At 39.6% G+C, this 22,973-nt stretch overlaps 1 protein-coding gene across 2 annotated transcripts in view; it reads right to left on the bottom strand.

Moving 5' to 3' along the window:
* Window positions 1–16,664, bottom strand: part of PCGF5 (polycomb group ring finger 5) — a 65,890-nt gene extending 49,226 nt beyond the window's left edge. Inside the window, exons 1-3 of one of the 2 annotated variants that reach the window (XM_079312898.1) lie at window positions 16,552–16,664; window positions 6,843–6,952; window positions 1,685–1,756 (exon numbers count right to left, since the gene is read on the bottom strand). The gene's annotated coding sequence lies outside the window, so the exon portion shown is untranslated. The remainder of the gene's footprint in view (window positions 1–1,684; window positions 1,757–6,842; window positions 6,953–16,551) is intronic. The other variant, XM_079312899.1, reaches the window with a different exon arrangement.
* Between the last annotated feature and the right edge of the window lie 6,309 nt (window positions 16,665–22,973).

Below are 22,973 nucleotides of genomic sequence, written 5' to 3'. Positions count from 1 at the left end.
GTAAAAAATTTTGCAAGAAAAAGTATTTCAAGATAAAAGCTAGATTCTTCAGAACTCCATGCCTTATATAGTATGTGTCCGTGTATTTATAGATACAAAATTTTATATGCTTGTGACTGCAACAGAACTTTGTGTTTTAATTGCATTTTTGAATTTGGTTTTAAGCAACAGCAAATGATCACTTAAGATGGCAAAGATTCAGACCCATCAACTTATCATTCATTTTCATATTAACAAACATCTCATGAACATGAATATTGCTGTTTACACAGTCTAATCCCACACAATACCATCATGACTTCCTGAAAGAAGTTATTTTTATGTCTCTATGATGTATATAAATGTACTTTTACCTCTGCTGTGATGAAGAGATTGTTTGTTAATACACATCTAGAGCTGATATGGTGTTTTACAGCTATACATGACTTATTAAAAAGGAAATAAAAATGGCAAGTTATGCTCATTTACAAAACAGCAGGTAATATTAATAATCACTGAAAGAGAAATACTGTCTCATTTTATGTTTGTAATTAACTGAAAGTATTTTTGGTTGGAAATAGAAGAACACTGTTACAGATTCACTCTGCAGTGAGGTTTAAATATAGTATCTCCATCATTGCACTGTTTGCATCATGGTTAGAAATGTGCTTGTAAACTACTCCCATTCCACACATGCACAAGTACCACAATCTCCCAGTAAGCAGGGGTGAAGACATCAAATAAAGGGTACCACCAGTGTCCATGGAGCACTGATTACTGGGAGAAGAAAGTGTCAGTCCTTTTAACTCTTGTAATTCTGATGTGAGAAAATTCCAGTGCATTATCTAATACAAGTGTGCTGGAAGCCTGTGGACTATTCAGAACTGAAGTGGTCCTCTGGTCTACTGCTCTGCTGCAACCCTCAGTCCTGAAGACACAAAGATGGCATTACAGTCCCAAGGGTGTTTTGTCATGTTTGCTTAGGTTGTGATCATTGCACAGGCAGAAACTGCTCATTTGAGACCCAAATCTCTGTTCTTTTTCTAGTCCCTTCCACACACTTCCCAAACTCAGGACGTAAGTACCTTCTACTCTGTCTAAAGTACTTCCAATACTTCATAAGCACTCAAGCAAACTCTCCACAGTGGAGTCAGTGACTCACTTCACTAGCATGTGAGCAGAGATGGGGAAAGAATAAAGTTTTCACACAATATTCAAACAATGCTATGTAAAGAAAACTACTCACATGAGGAACACTAGACTGCTTACATCCCTACACACTCTGTGTCAACAAAAATAACAGTAAACTTTTTTCTCTCTATTCCCAAAACAACACTGAGAGTAAACCTGCAAAACTCGGAAAATTCCAGCAAAAAATTCAGTTCCACCTGAGACTAATGCCAAATATAATCTTTCAGATCACATTTCTCTAAAATAAGAATGCATTATGTTAGACAGAAGTAGGCAGAAACATAAGACATTTAGTCAAAACATCCAAAAGGCTCCTGCACAAGAAAATTGATACTCTAGTTAGAGAAAGTTGAGGATTATGTAATGCACACAACTGTATAAGTAGTCTGTTTTCTGCAGTGAAAGGAATGAAACAGAGTACTTACTGACCTAAATACAAACTTTTGTCCAAGACAAACACAAATTCTTAGTTTTCAATTCTTGAGCAACTTCAATGGGATACACAAATACATACCTTGAGTATCTTTTATGTGTGGATTTCCTTCTCAGACCGAGTTAGAAATATTCATCTCCTGCACCACGTGACCTACGAAATGTGTTCAAAAACACCAAGGTTATCTGTAAAATTCTGTGCTCCTCCTTCCTGAAAAATGTAATTGAGATGTTCTTTGTGGCTTTTTAGAGCTTAAGTCTCAAATACTTAAATCCTCCTGCTAAATAGCTGTACTGGGCCTGGCTAGGACAGCATTAACTTTCTTCCCAGCAGCTCAAGTAGCCTTTTAGTTACCTGCCCAAAACAGTGCTGGCAGAACACTAAGGCTCTACCTATTGCTGAGCAGTGCTTGGTCAGCACCAAGGCCTTCTCTCTTTCTCACTCCCACCACAGTGGAGACTATGTGGGTGCAATAAATTGGGAGAGGATGCAACCAGGCAGATGATCTGAACCAACCAAGGAGATATTCCATGCCATGTTACACCACATTCAGTCATGACAAGGAATAACAGGGGGACTTAGGGATGTTGGCTGCCACTTCCTTGGAACTGGCTGTTCATCAGTCTTTCTGTGGGATGACTGTGGACAGTGATTGCCTTTGCCCCCACTTGTTTTCTTTCCTTTCTATCATCTTTCATCTATCCTTCACTTTATAAACTTTTAGTTTTTTTTTTACCTCAACCCTCAAATTTTCTTCCTTTTTCTCTTCCCTCATGAAGAGGGAAGTGACCAAATTGTGATGCTTAGCTGCCCACTGGGCTAAACCCACAAAAACAACATAATAAACAAAATGAGTGATTTCCCACCTTTCTCTTGTGCTGCCTAGTGATATATGAGTAGGTACTGGGGCTTTATGCACCCTTGTGACTAAGCCTGTATTTGTGTTACCAGCAGATGTAGGCTGTCCCATTTCTCCATGGCCAGATGCAGATGTGCATGGTATGACATGACCATCATCTCTGAGGGATGGAAAGAATGCAGGAGTGGGCTGGGTGCCAGATGAAGTACTCACCCAGGCAGCATCCAGCTCAGTTTCTAGTTTGCCTATAGGTCAATTAGCATAATCAGAATAATTTTGTGTAACACTATACATTGATTATAAGTTGTCGACATAAATGCTTTCAATGCATTTGCCCCAAACTAAACACAAAAATTCTACCAAAACACAGCCATGTACTACACATGCTTCTCACCTGGGGGAGAGGATGTGTGAAAAGACTGTGACAAACGTTAGGGACATTGCTTACTGTGCAGCTGGATGATGTTTCATTTATATGGTAATAAATTCATTATAAGAAATCATACAGATTTATGGCATAATCTCAGACAGATATTTATATGGAGTTATTAAATATTTTTGTGACAGGGAATATACTAGATACAAATGATAGTATTTTTAGGTGTCATCCCACTAAATACTTGCTGCTTTTACTGCATTCATAGAAAGGTACCATTTGTATTGCTGAATATTCTTAATGTCCTCTCACTGAGCATTAAAATGCTGTATTATCAAAAATAAAAACCACTTAGCATTAAATTTTCATACATAAATTTTACAAGTAAAATAGAAATCAAATGTACAGAGTCTAAGTTAGAAGCCATTGCAAGTAATTTTCCCTATTGACTTTAAGGGGATTTGAACCCATGCTTTTTGACTCTTAAAATAAACACTGCATCACTGTCACATATGAAAAATATTATGAATAGTGAAGAACTAGTTTAATCTAGTTTATTAAACTAGATTAAACTAGATTATTTTTTCTTAGAGCAAACTGAGAGTCTCCTAAAGGGGCTTAAAGATTGCTGTACATCTGAAGCAAAGTCTATCTTGCATACCACTGAAATATTGTACAAAGATGTCTTAAAGAATGTGGTTAATAACAGGGATATTTATTGATCATAACAAAGTATTTATTTTCTGTCAGTGGTATGAAAAATATTGCCACAATGAAGAGAAGGAGACTTAATGATAGGAATCCTGACTTCTTATGGTTCCTAAGCATATGTTAGTTTTATTTACATGACATACACCCCTGTATTATTTTAGGGAAGCTGGGCATACAATTCCACACAATATTTATTTTCTCTAACCTTATTTTAAAAATAAATATGAGCCATTCAATTGAGTCTGACTTTCTTCTTTCTGAAAGAATTCTGGAACGCTGATCTTGGACCATTCTGCACCTGAGCTAGTTTGTTTTCATTAATGGTTAAAACAACACATCTTTTCTAGGTTTATTTTTAAAGAACATAAAAATATAAATGGAGAAGGGTTTAATACAGAACAAGCAGGGAAGAGTATTTTTACAGAAAATTTCATGGCTAAGCAGATGTCTAACCTACTTTGAGACCAACATGTTATGCAAATACAGTACACAGCTCTCCCTTGTACCCCAGGGCTATCTTTTGCAGGACTAGCTGTTGCTTTACTTTCCACATACTTTTTGAATACTAGTCCTCGAAAAAGAAGATAAAAGAGCATTTAAAATTTAAATAGTCAGGTATTTTACAAGGGATCCTATCATGCCTTTATAAAGTGCTGACAAATCACACTAAACGTGCTGTACTTGAAAATGTCTCACCTGATTAATGCCATACTGCTGTCTTTTTGTTATAGATGTCCCTCTGTTCTGCTTTTTCTGAATTAGCAATCTGAATTCTGGAGAATTTCAGGTAATTGCACAAAGAATTCTCTGCCAGGACTGTGTGCAATTAAACTTCCAAAAGTTACAGCAAAGATTGACTGCAGAACATTTACTGTAATACATATCAAGTAAAAAAAGGCCAAACATCTAATCTGAGTTGCACTAAATATATTAATTTTCTCCTGAAGTTCAGAAGATTATTTTGACTAAAGCATCCTTCTTTATTTTCTATTGTAAAGAGTGATCTACAAAAATCATTAATAGTTTCAAATGTTGAAAAATTAAAAATACTTAATATTAGTCTGAATTAGTCTGCTTTTTATTACCTCGCTTTCTAAGATACAGTAATTTGATTTTCTTTTAATCAGCTAGACTGAATAATCTGGCTTTGAATATGACTTACTTTATCTCAAATATTTCCATTTAGTTAATGAAAGATAATATCAAGAGATGGCTTGATTACTATCTGAAGTGCCACCTTAGCTTTACTTTTACTAAGCTGTACCCCCAGCCATTCATGATAAAGCATGTGTGCCAAAGAATTCTATCATTCTTTTAGATTTTTTCTATACAACTTACAAGTTTTCTGCATCCTTCTTGACATGCAACTGCCAGAATCAAGTTCAGAATGAGTGGTGATCACAGCATTAACAACCACTGAATCAATGTAATTCAACAACTGCTTGATATTCCCCTTGTCCATTCATCTAAGACTACCTTCATTCTTTTTCTCCCCTTGACACTGGCAGCTGATTATACCATGACCCTTCCAAACTCCTTTAGAAGTCTGGGCTTTGTGAGGGAAGAATGAGGCACTCAGTAAATAGAACCTACAAATAGTTTCTACACAGTGATTTCTCCTTTGCTATCTAGCCTATTCTTCTATTTTATTATCTTAGATCTTAGCTCTGGAATATGCACATGGAAGTGTCTAAGGCTCCGATTTGAAGTCATCTAATGTCAGAGAGATTAACTGAATTTATATGGAATGTATCAATTTTAGATTTACTTCCATGTGATATTTTCTGCTGTTTCCCTCATGAACAACTGAACACTACAGACTTATTTCTGCAGTTTTAAATGTGGAAGGAGTTGGCAGGACATGATGCTTAGCCTTCCCCATTTACATTGTTTTGCTTCTACCTCCTTTATGATGTTTTTTTAATTTTTAATTTTAATAATTAAGCTGATTCTAACATTTGAATCAAATGTCTGTTGTAGAGAAATCATGATTATATTACTGTAAGAAAAGTGCCAGATTATGTCTCCATTTGATTTTTACCAAAGCACGGGGTTTATGCTATCTTGTTAATCTAATTTTTAAGTTTAAACTAATTTTAGTTTGTGTCATCTTGTTAATCTAATGAGTTTCTCCTCTCCCTGCTCCCTCTTCTTTCTTCTGGCTGCCCTGAACACAGAACTAACAAACTTCTGGTAGCAGCACTTTACATCAGCTGACTTTGGCACTTAGAAACAGTGAGATCATGGCTTGAATTGCAGTGCAGTGGATACTGAACAGGTGTTTCTATGAAAGAGCACTTGGAATATGGAAAACTTGCATAGAGACCTTCCAGTCTTCTGTCTTGCAATTTCAAAGACAAATGTTTTGAAATTGTACCAGAAAGTTCACCTACATAAGATTAAAAATAATCAAGCCATTTCTTTAGGATTAGGTAACTGATTCCAGTCAGTAAATTTTTGGCCTGACGAGCCTTTACACAGCACAGTTCTGGAGATAATTAAGAGGAAAAAAAAAAAAAAAAAAAGTAATTCTAGTACTATGGAAGTGAAAAAGAACAATTAAGGTTTTCTAAATTTAAATAAAATTCATTGGGTTTTGAGCATATGATTTTAAATGAAAGACCCTTTTGCTTGCTTTGTGCAAATTTGCAGGTTTAAATTTAGAATTTCTGCAATAAGTATAAAGGATTCAAATAAGTATAAAGGATTCAAAGTGGGCCCTTAAATTAGCAGCAATGCTTGCTACTGCCTTCAGTGAAAATAAAGTCAGAAATAGACCAAGGTATTTTCTAGGTGAGTAACGACAAAGCATTATTTAAATGTGTACAATATTTCATTCTTTTCAGTGTTAAAAAAATGAATTGTTAAAAAAAAAGAATTCATATCAAGTAGTATTTACAAATTATTTTCCTTCCTACATCCTAAGGAAGAAAAAATACCATACTCAAAACATTTTGAGTGGAAAAAAAAAACTAGAACTAGAAAGTTGACCTAACTTTTTGGTTAGTTTCCATATTAAAAAAAAAAAGTTTACTTACATAACTTTTCTCACATTTAAGACGCTTCATTTCATTAAAGGATGAAACATATCTTAGTGGATATCATGTACAACAGAGTAGGAGCTATGCTAGTCAGAACCCATTTAAACATAGTTTTTCTAGTACTAAAAGTCTAGTCTGGCCTGCACAGACTCAATGGGTCTATTTTACATGTTATCATCTATGCTAAGTGAGGTTTGTCTTCCAGAGCAGACAGTGACCTAAATTCCAAGGAAAATATTTAGAATTTCATACCAGAACTTGCACTCTAAATTCTTCCAACAATCCTTCTGTGATTTTTTTTCAGCATACACAGGTTTCTTCTTATTCCAAAATTTATCTTCTACTTGGATTTCGATCAGTTCCTTGTGTTTGCGAAAGAAGAAACATGCAAAGAAAAGAAAAAGAGACAGTGAAAAAACAGACCTCTGAATATGAAGTCTTGCTAACTCAGAAGTGTTGTAGAGAAAAACACAAGCATGAGACCTAAAAAGCAAATGACTGTAAGCATATGCTTACATAGACAGCAACTCCAGCCCTCCCTCCTCCCCTCAAAAGAAAATATTTAGCACAGGAATACAACTCTGAAGAAGACTCAGTCATTAAGTCCAGTAATGCCTGGTGCAGGCAATTGCAATGCAGTTCACTCCTGCAGGGACATCCTAACCATGAAGGTACTTCAAACTGGTACCCTGCACAGATCTGAACCACTGCCTTTCCTCTAGACAAGGAATACAGCCTAAGCATCTCCTCCTGCATCTGTGCATGCTCTGAACAGATAAAAACACAAGCTGTCAAAGAGGCTTTTTCAAAGGTCTTTTCCTATGGTAGCACCACACAAAAAAAGTTCTGGAGTTCCTGGTCATATTACACTGATTAATTTTGGTACATAGTGAGACAAGAGCAGCAACTGCACAGTCAGCAGTTGGATTTCCATGCCCTGTTTAACTTAAATGGAATCACTGCTTTCCTTGTATTTGGTATAGGTCCAGAGACTGAGGCCTACAGAGCTGGTGACTTCCAAGGGACTGATGCTCACAGGAACATATAATAAAATGAGTAATAGTGGAGCATCAGGTTTTTAGTCACTATTTAAAACCTGCACAGCCTGTAAAATACTTAGGAAAAAAGTGGTCAGAAAGAAGTGACTACAGTTCAGGAGTTCAATTAGGCTGTGAGATGCAGTGTAACACTTCATGTAACACCACTGGCAAGTATCTGAATGAATGGTCACAATCATTAATGCCAGTGTTCTACCACACTTACACACCACACTGAGCTACCTGATCTACTCCAACCTACAAAGAGCTCCTGCAAAACAAACTTCTGAGGCTTCGCTCAATACAGGATGCTCAGCATTGCCCATGCTTTTCTTGCCAGTAGGAAAGTACAGGAATCAACATTTAACTGTCAATTGCCACTTCCAAGGAATGAGAGGTTTTATTGCTGTGAACAATGTAAATTTCACCTACTCCAATAAGCACAACCAATAACACCCCACTTACTAATGTATAAGAGAAAGTTCTGCATTGTCCAGGTTCAAGTATTGTGGGCTTTTTTCTATTGCCCTAAACTTTCACTAGTTCTTCCCTAAACTCTGCCTTTCTTCATGCAAATTCCATATTCAGAACTCATCCATAGGATCACTGTCATAGCTTCCTAAAGAACACTTTCTTTGTTTCAATAAAGTATTTTTAATGAATTCTATTCTAATGACAAGGAAAGTTGCAAGATGGTTGTACTAACAGCAAGATGTGCCTGTGCTGGAAGCTGACTAGAAACCATACTCTAGCCAGGGTTCTGTTCAGGGTAGCACCTAATGGTGTTACCATGGCACTGAGCCACAGCTAATATGCTCTGTCCTTATATTACACTAAACATTAGTGGATATCTTCTTAGTTTTTTCAAGCTCGGGCAGCAGGAGCTTACATCTGCTTGAAAATTACACAGATGCACCTCAAAGCATAATTCCTCTAAGAAATAAAATAGCACTTTTGTACTTCCAAGCAGCACACCCAAGTACTTAATGGAAAAATATACCTGTATGACTAATGTCTCTCCCTGAACTCAATTTGTCCATTATATTCCTTTGTTTAAATACTCAACCTTTAGACAAACCAATCTCCTATACATCTCCATGAAGCCAAATTCAACGGGATTCCATACTTAAATGCAGCCTTTGAGATCACTATAATTTCAGTAAAAATTACAGTCTTCAAAAGAATTGCACACAAAAAAATCTGTCCCTTTGCACATACATGAACTTCAGCACTGGTTTTAATATTATATTTACTACCAAACAAATTAGTATAGACAGTTATGCCTTTTTTTAGTATTTTACTCCCAGGTGTTTGATAACACACTCAGTTATACCCACCCATTCCTCCAGTATTTCAGTGCTCCCCAGATAATAATAAAAGGATCTTCTCCACAACCTATTCAACAAAACAACACTGTAACCCATCATTTACAGATACAGAAAAGGGAAGTATAGAACTCTAGGTCCAAACTGTTTCAAGTACTCTCTATTTCCACACCCCTGATGTTCAAAGGTTCAACTTTTCAGGACAATCAGTACTCAGTAAACAGCTCTGTTTCACACTATTTGACTGTACTGGTGATGTCAAAACAAGGGCAAATTTGGCTACATGTGTATCACAACTGTTAAAAATGAAAGGCCATCTGTGAACTCCTGACCTACATTACCTAGCCAGCAAAAAACACGGAGTCAGTATGCAAGACAGGCAGATATTAGCCCTCCAAGGCAGTATTCAACTTCCCTGAGCTGACTGTCCTTTGTCTTCCTGCAGCATTCCTCTGTGCCCATTCTACCCTCTCCTGCAGGTGATAGGAGGGTGCTGGGGAGAAAGCCTTTTAAGAACAGAAGTGAGGAGCACTACAATGGATAAATTATGGCCACACCAACAACCTAAAATAAGAAATATCCTAACATTTTGGCCCTTTAGCTATATTACAACAGTAATTTTTATACTTCACCATTCCCAAAATACAGGAATTCTGCTGCTGAGTTACTATGGCTCCATGCAGTCTAAGCTGTCAGCAGTTTGACTTCTGCACCTGTCAAACAGACTTCACCTTTGTGAATAAACAGAATCAATACCAAGCCAGAAAGCACTGAAGTGAGGAGAGGTTCTTTGCTTGTTCTCTCTGCTGTTCAAGGAGGAACAGGAAAGGGAAAGTTCTACTCAATGACTTGGCTGCAGATACTGTCTTTGGAAAATGTCACAGGCAAACTCTCACCAACCTCACCTAAGAACATATATAAACTCTGATTATTTTTTTTAAAGGCCTATACTTAGATCTAACACTTCTATTTTTACAAGAAATGCAAAATATATGTTTATAATACAAGAGCAATAATTCAACCAAATTTGAGGTCCTGGCTCAATGAAAAGGTTACCAAAAACATTTTTACAACTTCTCCTTATCTTGTTCTTGGAATTATTTAATAACTGGCAATTTTATAAGCAATTCAAGGCAAGGTCTATAGTAACTTAGCTAAAGTAAGTGCAAAGGAGTATTTGTGGTTACTCATTCTACAGGCATATTCAATACTGGGATTATGTCAAGTGGATAAACTGCAGCTTAAGTTACAGCAGTTTTCATAAGCTAAAGCTAATGTTTCAAACTATTTGTATTTTTATGGGTTCTTCCTTTGATTCATGAGAGTCATGACACTTCCTCTGAAAACATACAGCAAAAATTACATGGTAAGTAGCTATCATCCCTTGTAAGAAATTTCAGTCAGCAATGTTATCTCGTATTACCCACCCACTCCAAAAGATGGAAACTGTAAATACAAAACTCCAATGTTTGGCAGATGTTTGCAAATATTCTTTATATTTAATATATGCTTGAGAAATCTAGGTGTAAGGCAGCTAGATGGGAGGAGTGGGGAGGATTCTCTTCTGCCAAGAAAGAAGTCAGATGCAGAGTTTGTATCACATAGTCCAGAACCACAGAACACCAAACTTGCTGCAGCATCTCTAGTCCTTGTGAGCCAAACACATTGCTAGTGCAGTAGCCCAGCACGCATCCAAGGAAAGAAGACAGGAGATTATCTTCAGTAAATATAAGAGAACTGTTTTTCACATGTATGCTGTTGTATTTATGCTATTCTGTCAATGTTACAGACAAATCAGCAAGACTTCCACTGCCAGAATGCATCCCCACTTCTTAATCCTGATCACCAAGTCAAATGTAGAAATGAGGGTTCACAGATCTTCTGGATATCAACAATAATAGACTTAACTGGAGATACTGTCTAGTGTGTCTCCAGCTAAAGCCTCCAGTGCTCTTCTGGTGGGAATGATGCATTTTCCCTCTGCCCAGGACAGAGCACTACCTCAGAATTTCTACCCACACTAATATTTATAGGTGATAACCACACTTTTCAACAAATTAGCTGTTTAATTGCTATAACTGAAACAAACTTACAACAACTCTTCCAAACTTGGACTAAACCTATAGTTAGATGAACAGATCTGATGTAACCAGTTGTACCAAGAAGAAGGGAAGCATCACTCTGGAGCTTGTTGATCCATCTGTAAGTGCATTCAATACTCTAGAGCAGCAGAAAACTTCTTCCTAGTTTCTTGGTGGCTTAATTAAACTTATTTACTAAACTAAAGTTATTTATTAAACTAAATTTATTTGGGAGTAATGACTGCCAGGGCTCAGAGAGCACTGGCCATAGCAGCAGACCTCCTTTGCTCTAAGCAGTGGTTGTAGATGTCTTCTGGAACTGCAGCTCATTGTTTGCTGCTATTGTTCAAAACCTGAAGGAGGGTTTTTATGCCCAACAGTTTTTCCCTGTTGTACTAGTGGATGTACTAAGAGCTTTACTCCTTGAGAAGCCAGGTGTAAAGAAAAGCTCCTCTGTTATAAGTCTCACTGGTTTCACAACAAATAAGCTGAAAGAGCTTCTCTGCAATTAGTGGCAATTTTGAATTGGAGGCTAATCCCATGTAAATTTGCATTTTAAATTTTCATCAATGAATACACAAAAGTTACACATTGATAGTAGAATTTAAGCACTAGCCTGTGAGAGGCACTAATTGTCACTGAGTACATTATTTCAAGTAAATCTATTTGCATTCTCTGATCACAATCCACTAAACCCCAACCCCCACTTGTACTTTTGGTAAATATGCATTTGGGATGAAAGCATAAAAATTTACTTTATCTATGATATATCAAAAGAGTTAGGATGGAAAGCTGAAAAATATTGGTTTGATTAAGCAGCTCTTCAAAATCACTTTGTATGCAGAGAAATTCTACAGCCAGAATCAACCAAGAATACTCACTCAAAATATCATTTATGTCACATAAAGGATCTTTTGTCTCTACAACTAGTACTGATGATTCTTCAAAAAAGTAAACAACAATTTTATAAAACCATGAAAGAAAGAAACATCTTTAACTTCATTCAATACACATATTGGCTATTTAGGAGATGATCTTTCATTTGAAAGAACTGTGTTTTCATTATGAAATAATCAAGAGTCTGGTTTCTTAAATATTCTGTTCTTCTTCTTAAGGAAGGAAATAAATATAATTACATTAGCTTTAATCAGTGGTGACACTTCTCTAAGAATCACTCAAGACTTTTATCTCAAGATCAACTACTTTTTTGTGGAGGAGAGAATTGCTCTCTCTGACTGATCTGATTAGTAGAAACCAACACTGAAATCTATCTCCAGAATATTTAAATTTTGGATGCCCTTACTTTAAGGTGCTTTGTTTATAGACAAAGACTTTAATAGATGTAACACAATGCAAAAAGCCAGACTGAATTACAAGGGATTCCCCAAGAGCTTGTATTCCAAACACCAAGCTGCAACAACAGGTGAGCAAAACAAGTGTGTTCCTTGCTACATCTCCACTGGTATGTTGTGTGTGGGAAGGGTTCTTTATGGTAAGAATTACTGTGGGACACAGAGTGGTTTTCCTCCTTGTGGAAGAACCTATGCTGAAGCTGAGCAAAGGGGCTACCAAAGGCATCCCTTGTTTGAGTGTGGATACCTGTTCCTCATTGCTTCATCTCCATGTGTGCCCTCTTCAAACCAATGAGCACCAACTCAACTGCCAGTGAAGACCCAGTGGGGGAAGGCAGCTCTTGAACCATTACAGACTGCAGCAACTTGAAGCTCTCTGTGATGCACCAGGCAGTGACACAACACTATCTCAAGGGAGGTGAAGATGCTCCCAATAACTGTTACTCTCATCTTTAACCTCTTTTCCTGGTCAGATCTTCTATGAAAGTAGGAATATCATGGCAAATTACCAGGCTACTTTATTTACTTTCAAATCTCAAAATATACATAAACAAATGGAAAACCAAATGATTCCATTTGGGAAAGAAATTATCAATGTACAGCAGTAAATGAACAGTTTGGCCAGCTGCTAGGAAAGCTACTGACATATGCACAAATTTCACTATTAATAATTGAACAAATGGTTTCAGCTTTAGTTAACCAGTCAAAATGATTTGTTTCACAGGTAAGAACTAATGGTGACAGCTATTGAGACCATAGTGCTTAAGTAACACCACATATCTTTCATCCCAGAAGTGACCTACACTTGAGAATGAACATTTTTTGTTTTATAAGCAATAATCAAGATAAGGACAGCAACACTTGTATTTCCCATGGACACACATTGAGACAGACACTGTCTTGTCACAGCCCAATGGAACTGGCTGCCAGTGCCACAGCTGCTCTGCTCATGACGAGCTTCAGTCTCAAAGCCTGTCAAGCTGTTACTTTTCATGGCACTACACCTACTGGAAAAAATTTAAGGATTAAAAACACATTAATCAGGAAAATAAACTTCATTGTAAAAAATATCTAAGGCACTATTCACCACCACTCAAAACAGCTACAACACTGATATAGAATTAACTTTGTTTCTTAATCTTTCAAATATTGAGTCTAATAATTAAATAAAACTTTTTCCCCAGACAACTGCGGCAAATGTTTTTTAACTGAGGATTTGGGGAAAAAACAACCCCAAGCCAAGGTGTACTTGGTGCAAAGTTTTCAACAGTTGGAGAAAGGATTTCTCTTTTCAACACCAATAGTATGTCCTTCTACAGGAAAAGATCAAAACTTTGCTTGGGACTCTTGCACTTATCTAAAAAGGATCTTTACAGCCAGAACTGCAAAAAGGAACTAATATTTTGGGTTGATTTTTTTTTCCTCATTGGATGTTCTAATTGAGATAGCTGGAAAAATATATGAAGATGCTGTTGGCACCAGTCCTTCAAAGCATAGAAAGATTATAATTGAAGATTTTTTTTTTTAATAAAAGGCAGTATAAACTTTGATATATACATATACACACACACATATCAATAGGTCATGCTAAGAACAATTCCTATGTATCCCCAACATGGCAAAAATCAAGATACAAATTTCAGAAACTTCACTTTTATGCCCATTGCTTTTCTCTAAGCAATGCAGATAAATTTCACTGCATTAACTTTTCTCTAAGTTCTTCTGTGCATCCCACAGTAATTTGCTTATCAGTCCTAAAAATGGAGCTGCACAGGAGCAACTTTAAACCAATACATTTTATCTCACTTTATTTTGCATATACTGCAGGCTTAGAATTGAAATCTATAATTTTTCATTTTCACTCTAAATCCTAGAGTGCTCATAGAGCAGGGAAAACCAGCTAGTGCAGACTGGTAAGTCCACTTGGAGTATTATTTCCTTTACTGCTTTCAGCTGAGATCTGGGCACACATAATGCCATACACACTGTACGTTTTTATCTTCTTTTTAAGGAAATTCAATAAATAAGGATGAATGCTATTTGACTGTTGCATGAAATGCATAAATAAATCAGTATTTTCCCTGTTTGTTCACTTGACCACCCAGCATACCTAAGAGATTCTCTATTACAGAACTTTCACTGTCATGTGCAGTCTTAACTTGATTAACTACAGAATTTCTGACAGGGAGATGTTAAAAGCCATGCAATGAACCCTGAAGTAATAGAGTTTTCCCACACTTAGCTGCTCCAATCCTCTAATTAATACTATAAGACACCAGTGTATAGTTCTAGACAAACAAAAATGGTAACATCCTTTGCCCCAACAGTGGCAAACACCCAAATCAATCCTTTCTGTTCCCATGTGGAGAATGACAAGAGGTAAAAACACAGGCAGTGCGATAAGGGATACCTAATACCACACAAAACAGAATAGTTTACTAGGGAAACATACAAAGACCTTCACTTGCTTTATGCTGTAAAACCACTTGGTTGTAGGTGTAAAACACTATCTCCCTGCTAGAAACAGTGACTTTGTTTCTTTACAGTGGCAGGTAAGCCAAGATAAAAAAAGAAAAATTAATCTTGTAAAATTCACGGTTCTGCCTCTGTACAGGAAGAGAAGAACATGTCTCAAAACGGTGGAGGGTGAACAATCCACTTTGGAAGCAAGTTGAAGTTGAAAGGACAACTACACATAGGATCCAGACTCTGTCCCATTTCAAACACCAACAGACAAGGCAACCAGGAACAGACGTCCATCTAGGTACAACTCCAACACATTTATTAAATCAACTGGCTTAACTTTTTAAAACACATATTAGTGTATTTTTTACTTCAACAAAGTCTATTTTTGCCTAACAAAACTAAGCAAATCAAAACCCAGATTAAAAGCATCCAGGATCTGTCCTGTTTCCAGGGTAGGGACATAGTATGAGGCTGCTTTTCAGGCATTATTACTTAAATTTTATTATTTTAAATTAACACACTTTGAACAAAGTTACTTAATTCTTACCATTGACATCCCCCTTCTGACTATTCGGCTAAAATAATGGGTAACAAGTTGCTAACTGAAAGAGGTTACCATTTAACCATTGAGCCAGAAAAACTGCAATTGAATGGTGCAAAACTTTCACAGTTCACAAACCAGCCGCAGGAAACCTGCAGGGTTTCTGAGCATTGTCTATACGTCTGACATCCCATTGCGTGTCAGAAACTGACACCAACCTTTCACTAACTACGGCACCAACTATGCCCCCTCACTGTTGTGCGTGTATGTGAGATGATTCACTTGCTTTTCTTTCAGAGAACTGATGATTCATTCAATCGTCTCCAGACCGCATTAATGTACTAAATATGCACATAAAGGAAGCAAAAATCAAGTTTTTAAACTTTTTTTTATGCTCAAACGTTTATTTATTTATTTATTTTTCTTTGAGAGGGAATAGAAGCAATCAAACATGGGAGACGAACCAGGACAGGTTAGGTTTCTGCTCAAAGGCAAGGTTTGGGGAACACACCCAACCCACGTGTAAAACGAGCAGCCGTATTCCAGCGGCGGACGGCGAAGGGAGGGGAGCTCCCGTTCCCTCCCGGCCGGGGCTGCTGCCTCTGCTCCGGCACCTGGAGCGGGCGAGGACCCGGACCGGTGCGTCCCCCCTCCGCCACACCGAGGGCTTGTGCCTCTCCTCCTCCGGTGACATCTTACATAATAAGCCGAGCTAATCACGCCGGAAGCGAGCCAAACCGCCACGGAGCATCGGCGGGGATAACTACCCGCGGGAGGAGATGCTCGGACCCGCTCCTCGCTCACTGCCCGCCCCGGCGCCTTGCTAGAAAAATCCTGGCCGGGGCGGCAGCGGCTCCCGCAGCAGCCGCCAGACGCGGAGCCCTCGCTCGTCCCCCGCCGCGCTGGGCGCCGTCTCCCCGGGAAGCCGCACGCATCGCCAACGGCACCAGCCTCTCCCGAGCGCTCCCAGCCCCGCCGCCCTGCCCGCCCGCCGCCGGCTCCCTCCTCAGCGCCGAATTGGAGGAGAAAGTTACTCGGCGGCGGCCCGGCGTCCGCCGCCGCCGCAGTTCAAGAGCAATGTCACGTTCAACAACTTGTTATGACACATGATCCCCCCCGCACGCATCCGCAGCTCGGCGGCCCCCGGCGGGCCCCTTACCTTCCCCTGCAGAGGCCACGGGCACCCGCGGGCGTGTGCGGGAGTGGGTGCGTGTGGCAGCGCGGGCGGCGCCGGCTGGGCGGGCGGGCGGGGGAGGGGAGGGCGGCGGAGCGGCGGGAACGCGCCTCGCCGGACTTGTCGGCGGGCGGGGGCGGCTGCGGGGCGGCGCGGGGAGCGGCGCGGAGGGGAGCGCGGGGGGCGGAGGAGTTCCCGGGGCTTGTTTACGCATTGCCGCCCGCCCGGTGCAGGCGCTGCACTCTCTGATTGGACACAAACTGGGGCACAGCCGGGCTCGGGCGCTGCCGCCCCGGGGGTGCCCGGCGCCGCTCGGCCGCCGGTGAAGCCCCCGCCGGGCTGCGGGGCTCGGGGCGGCCGGTGCCCCGCGGGCTCCGCCGGCACCGCCGCCCGCCCGCCCTCAGCCGCTGCCCGGCCGCCGCCCCCGCGCATGCCCAGCGCGCCGGCGGGCCCGGGACGCGCATGCGCCCTGCGCGTGCCCGCGGAGGCGGCGGGGCCGGCGCGGAGCCGCTGCCCGCTCGGTGCCAGCGCGGCCGGGGCGCTCCGCTCTGTCCGCCGGCCGTGGCGGGGCGGGACCGGCGGAGCCGCCCCGCGGGCACTGGTTATGTAACCGGGGTGGCTGTAGCGGCCCCGCGCCAGCGCCCGGGCAGGGGGGGCTGCCCCTCGGTGCTCCTGTGGCTGCGTTTGCCGAGCAGGGAGTTGGATGCGCTCCCTTCGCCCCAGGCACGGGGCCCCTCCGAGCAGCAGCAGCGGCCGCTGCACTTCCCGCCCCTTCCCCGGACAGGTGCGGCCCCAGCAAGAGCACAGCCCCGTTCAGACCCTTCTTCACCGCCCTTAGCCCATCGCGTCCCGAGCAGCTCAGAAGTTGGGGCAGGGCGCGGTGCGCAGCGAGCGGCCGCGGGCAGCGGGGCTTGCTGCCCGGAGCCGCGTTTGCACAGAAACGCCGCCCTGTTCGGTGTAGGCAAAAGGCCATCCCGGCAATGGGCATTTGCTCCTTAGTTTATTTCTGCTGGGGTGGGTGTGACTCATATCTTATCCTTGGTAATTTCCATTGAAATAAACAGTTTTAACCAAAGAAATAATCAGAACATAACACAATCATATGACATTACTTATGTACTCATTAATTCTAATTAAGCAGCTCCTTAATGTGTTCCTTTTACACTCCCATCCTACGGTCAGCAGTGGCAATAAATGCAATACTGAAATATAAGCCATGAGAGTTCTTTGCAATAGGAATCCCCACTATGCACTCTGAGTACACACCACGGGAACTTCCCTGACTCATTTCAGATGAGTAAGCTTCTCAATCAAGTTTTCCTGGCATTTGATGGTAAAGCATTCAGCTTCCTCATACTGATAATAGAATCAATAGTCCCTGTAACCTGTTCCACGTTGCTTCTTGCACAGAGTTTGGGATAAAGACCCTGGCTAGAGCCATTTCCTTGCAAGCCAAAAGAGTGGCTGGTCAGCAGTCAGGACTGCTGATATTAACTTGGAGCTGAGCATTCTCCTGCAAGTTAGCAGCTTTCCCAACTTCAACTTGCATTCTTAGATGGAGACTAGGAGTGTAGTTTTGAAAGATCAATTTTAATATATCCATGATGCTTTCCAAATAGCATTGCATTAAAAAAACCCAAAAATAATCAGATTCAGGTCACAGCACCACATTTATTTAGGCAGCAGTGAACCCTGTGAGTAGATATTCCGAGGCTTTGCTGGTCAGAGTAGTGTTGATCTTGACTGTCAGGTCAGCTGTTGGTTATAATTGTGTTTTTGATAATGAGCCAGATTGGTTTTATCACAGCAATGCATTTAACTCCATAGAGTTTATAATCAATAGGTCTCACACCATGCAGAGTATTTTTAGAGATTAAAAGAAACTTCACTGAAAAGAAACTAGACTGTCTGTACTTCAGACTATCATATCAGGCTCACTGAAAACTGAGACCAGGGTCCTGTGGGTCCTATCATTAAAACTTTTGGGGACTCTTGCAGTGTTTTTTTTTTTTTTCTGGGGTGGGGGGGGGGGGGGGTTGGTAAGTAAAACTTTTAGTCACAAGTTTTTCTTTGCTGAAAAAAGGGAAAAAAGAAAAGAAAGAAAAAATTCTGAAACACGAATGAACAGTTTCAGAGAGAGACAGTAGTTCTTTATCTGAAAAGAAAGGTCAGAAAGAGAGCAAATTCCTGTACTTGAGCATTGATTTTACTGGAACAACTGATGCCAACACTACAGTCACAGAAAAAAAAAACCAAAAACGTACTAGAAGATAAAATTATTCAAGGTATTGTTACAAGGTAGGAATGTTGCTCCCAGTGATGGTCTAGACATGGTAGGACAGAGCTCAGAGCAGATCAACTTTCTTCACTGAGAGAGCAAGGAAGGCACACATAAAGCCCCAATGCAAACACTTCAGTACTGACAGTTCTCTCACCAAATGTTCTGAGTCTACCTAAATGATGGATAGATTTCCCTTTCCAAGGTTTTCTTCACAGCCAAGAGGGCCATATATTTAAATCTAAGTACATACATATGTAACTGTAAGTTTAGATGAAAATTTATCTTCTCACATGTTTTCTTGGCTCCTAGGAGACACCAAACAGTGAGAGACTAATAAGTGAAGCACAAGAGTTGGCACTACTTGTTTTGTGTGTGGCAATGTAAAGGTCTAAAGATATAAATCCATTAAGTGGCTGTGAAAACCTGCACTATAGACTCTGTTTTTATTTTATACCTTACATGATATTGAGTTTTTAGTGTAAACAGTTTTTGCAGTTTCATGGTAGATTTTGCATACAGAAGAAAATGGTTTGCCTGATTCAACACTCAGTTCTCTAATTATCTTTCACTTCCTCTGCTGATTTTATTTCTAGTAGAGTGACAAGCCTTAAACTACTCCCTGGGGCTTTCTTCTTGATCCCAAGCTTTGTAAAATGTAGATGTTTCCCTAAGATGATGGCTTTTATTAGCTGTCAGTTAATTGTGATTAGAGCAACAGCCACATCTGGAACTCCTCTTCTGCTAATGCATCTTTGAAGAACTGGCATGAAAGTTGTACTCAAGTGTAAAATATGTGGTGGGGAAATATTTTCTAAAACTATGAAATAAGCAAAATTAAATTGTTTCATTGGTTTTCAGCAGTTGCTACATGTAGGGTTGTGAGTTAACTTTCAATTCATCCATAGATTTTGCCTGTCAAATAAGCTAAAAAACAAAATTCCAGTGAAGGGCAAGCCACAACCTTTTGGTGTATCAGGGATCTTTAGATCCCTGGCTCTCAATTTCTGACCTAATCTACATAATTCTCAGTGGGTGCCCTCCCTACTTCCTCAGAAATATTGCCAAGGTACATTTTTCCTTTTCCAAAGACTACATAGAAATTGAAAATTATGGCTTTAAAATGTCTAGCATTAATTATGCAGCTTTCTTATGACTTCTTGCCAGTGAGTGATAAATCCCTATCTCATCCAGAATGTGACTACTTTAACAGAGTACCAGGGCACTCTAAAAGTACTTCAGTTTGAAAAGAGGGCTTCATCACTTCTAACTCTCTATTTAGAACCATGATGCTATTTTAAATACTATTTTATACTATGGTTTTTTCATTCCATTTGTGCTGCTAATTAACTTGCTCTCCAAGCAAGGTTATCAGTTGTTTACTGGTCAGCAAAAGGCACCCTTGGCTTTTACTGAGCACAGCTTAGTGTTGCTATAATTACAGAGTATCTCATACCAACAGTGACACTGAAGTGTGAATTCTGCTTTTTGGTGGATATTTTCAACTTGAGCATTGTTTTATTTTTATTCTATAAATACTGAAACACCCTGACATATGAATTATGCAGCAGAAAAGAGGTGCTCTCTTGCCTTTGGACCTGACTGAGGGTTTTCATTCAGTTGCAGAGGGGAAGAGCTGTGCAACACCTGCTCAGCCTGGCTTCAGCTCCAGCAGGAATAAGAATTGCCAGATACCTGTCTTCTGTCAGCTGGAATAGCTGCCTATTTACAAAGTCACAATAGAGCCTACCACATGAAAAATCTAAGAGTTTACTTTCTCCCCGTGACAGAAGCTATTGAGATCCTTGGGTAAACAGCACATTTAATCATTTATTGGTGCATTATAAATAAGTACATAAAAAACAAATATCTTCTGTGTTGGAGCAGAGCTACAGCCACATCAGGGTTAGACCCTGAGCAGGGAATTCTGCACTCCTTCAAAGGCATCAGGAGTCTCCACAGACCTGCTCCTGTGCTTTAAGGCAAGTCACATCTACAGTTGCACTATTCCAGAAACTTTCTCTACTTCCTTCCATTTCACTACTTTTTAACTCAACCATGCTCTGTATCCTAGTATATTATGAATAATTTTGGTTATAATATCAGAGAAAGGTGTTTCCTAATTTGACTTTCATAATTTTTTGAAATATGAACTAAGGTATAATTACACCATATAAGAGATTATTACAAGATGTAATTTCACAGGCAGGATAAAATACCTGCCAATGACTATGGGCAATCTTCCTCCACAATGGAGAAGGGCACAGAGAGGTGGTCTCATAGTAATAAGCTCTATTTCACACTGAGGTGTTCTGCTCCTAGACAATTACCAGAGCAGATTTTAACAGACTCACCACTAACATTTGAGTGGGATGGCAGGACAAGACTCATACCTGTGTTCAGTAATCACAGCAGCTGTTTCTGAGCAAATCTCCCTCCTGCCAGTGAGGAAACAATCCCTTACCAGGGAATTCACAGCATAATTACTGAGTGGTGTCTTTTCACAGCCCAGAGACCACACTAGACAATCACTTTTACACTGCCAAATGGAATTAATGCAGGAAAGCAGGATGGAATAGCAAAGTCTCCAGGGACACTTTTCCTCTTTGTTTACAGATGAAGACATGACTAGTCTTCTGCACCACCCTTTTGTAGCCTGTGGTGTGCAAAACAGCTCACAAGGCAATTGAGAGAAGTAGCTGCTCATGAGGAGGAGGTGAACCTAGACACTAAATTTAGATCCCATGTATATACCCTACCATGTAAACGTTTTTAGATAATCCCAAAGGAAAATATTTACTGAATTGAATCTATTTCCTTTTGCTAGTGTCGCTTTGAGCCACTGTTGAAGTAAAAGAAAGTAGGATGACACTTCCTACTTTTTCCTTTTTTTTTAAGACCCCTAGAAATCAGGGTTTTCCCAAATTTTTACTGTGCCAACTAAAATACCTGCAATAGTTCTTGCTGGCAATTCAAACAATTAGAATAAATTATAACCAGTCAAGTTTTGTATTACACCAATTTCTAAATTAGAATTCAGAGTCCTTAGGTGACAAGTGTTTCATCTGGTATACTTTGTCACAGTCCTTGCTGGGGCATCCTAACACCTTAGTTATTATAGGGCAAATATTTCTTTAAGTTGTTATTTGTATAAAAAGAAAATGTGCGACTAAAGATTTTTAAAAGGTAGAGAAGGGAAAAATAAAGTCCTCTTACACAGCATTTATTTTCAGTCTAGTCTCTGGTTGTTGAAAACAAATAGTTTTTATGGGGTTTATATATTTAGGGCAATGTGGTTGTGGTCTGGATGTGGATAACTAGAGCTGTAGATACCGGAGTTGTTTTTTTTTTACGGTGGGATGTAACAGTACACAGAGAAAAGGGAAGAGAAAGATTTGTGTGACAAATCCATCCCACAATTCAGAGATCTTCCTTGAATTTCTTTCAAAAGAAGCAAACAAGACACAATAGAGCACTGATGGGTTGAAGAGTTCCTATGTAAGAGGGAGCTTTTCTAATCTTCAAGGATCAACCTGTCCACTACCAAATACTTAGAATGACACAGCATGCACACATAAAAAATAAAAAAATCTTTTTAGTACATAATAAAATGCACAGCATAAATCTGGGACTTTTTTCTGCCCCATCACATTAACATATTTTATACATTTTTTATCCCCTCTGCATGTACCTGATGGCACCATCACTGAGAGCACAGTAATCTTCCTTATAAACTTCCTTGCAGACAGCAGTGATCCAGAAGTTTTTTAATCCTGAATGATTTGTAAAACTACTGTAAAAGCACATGTGAGCAGTCTGAACAGCTATTGAGATCTTAAATTATCATCAGGCAATACTTTTTTTTTTTGAAAGTGAGTCAGTGAATGATTTACTTATCAGGTATTAGTATAGTAGTATATTTTCTTGGCAAATATAAAAAAGATTTTGAACCAACAGATAAGGAAGGAGAATTTGACATGTTGTTCTTTATACTTCTAATCAGAACAGTTACTAAGATACTTTTGTTTATCAAATCATGAAAATTCTCCCAGTATGTGAGAATTAAAAAAAAAAAAAAAACATGAAGAGTCTATAGCTGCAAATCCATGCAAAAGAAATCTAGTTCTCT

The sequence above is a fragment of the Erithacus rubecula genome (genome assembly GCF_903797595.1).
Source record: "Erithacus rubecula genome assembly, chromosome: 9".
Classification (NCBI taxonomy): domain Eukaryota; kingdom Metazoa; phylum Chordata; class Aves; order Passeriformes; family Muscicapidae; genus Erithacus; species Erithacus rubecula.
Note: the sequence above shows the minus strand (reverse complement) of the source record. Positions and strands in the feature narration are given on the sequence as shown.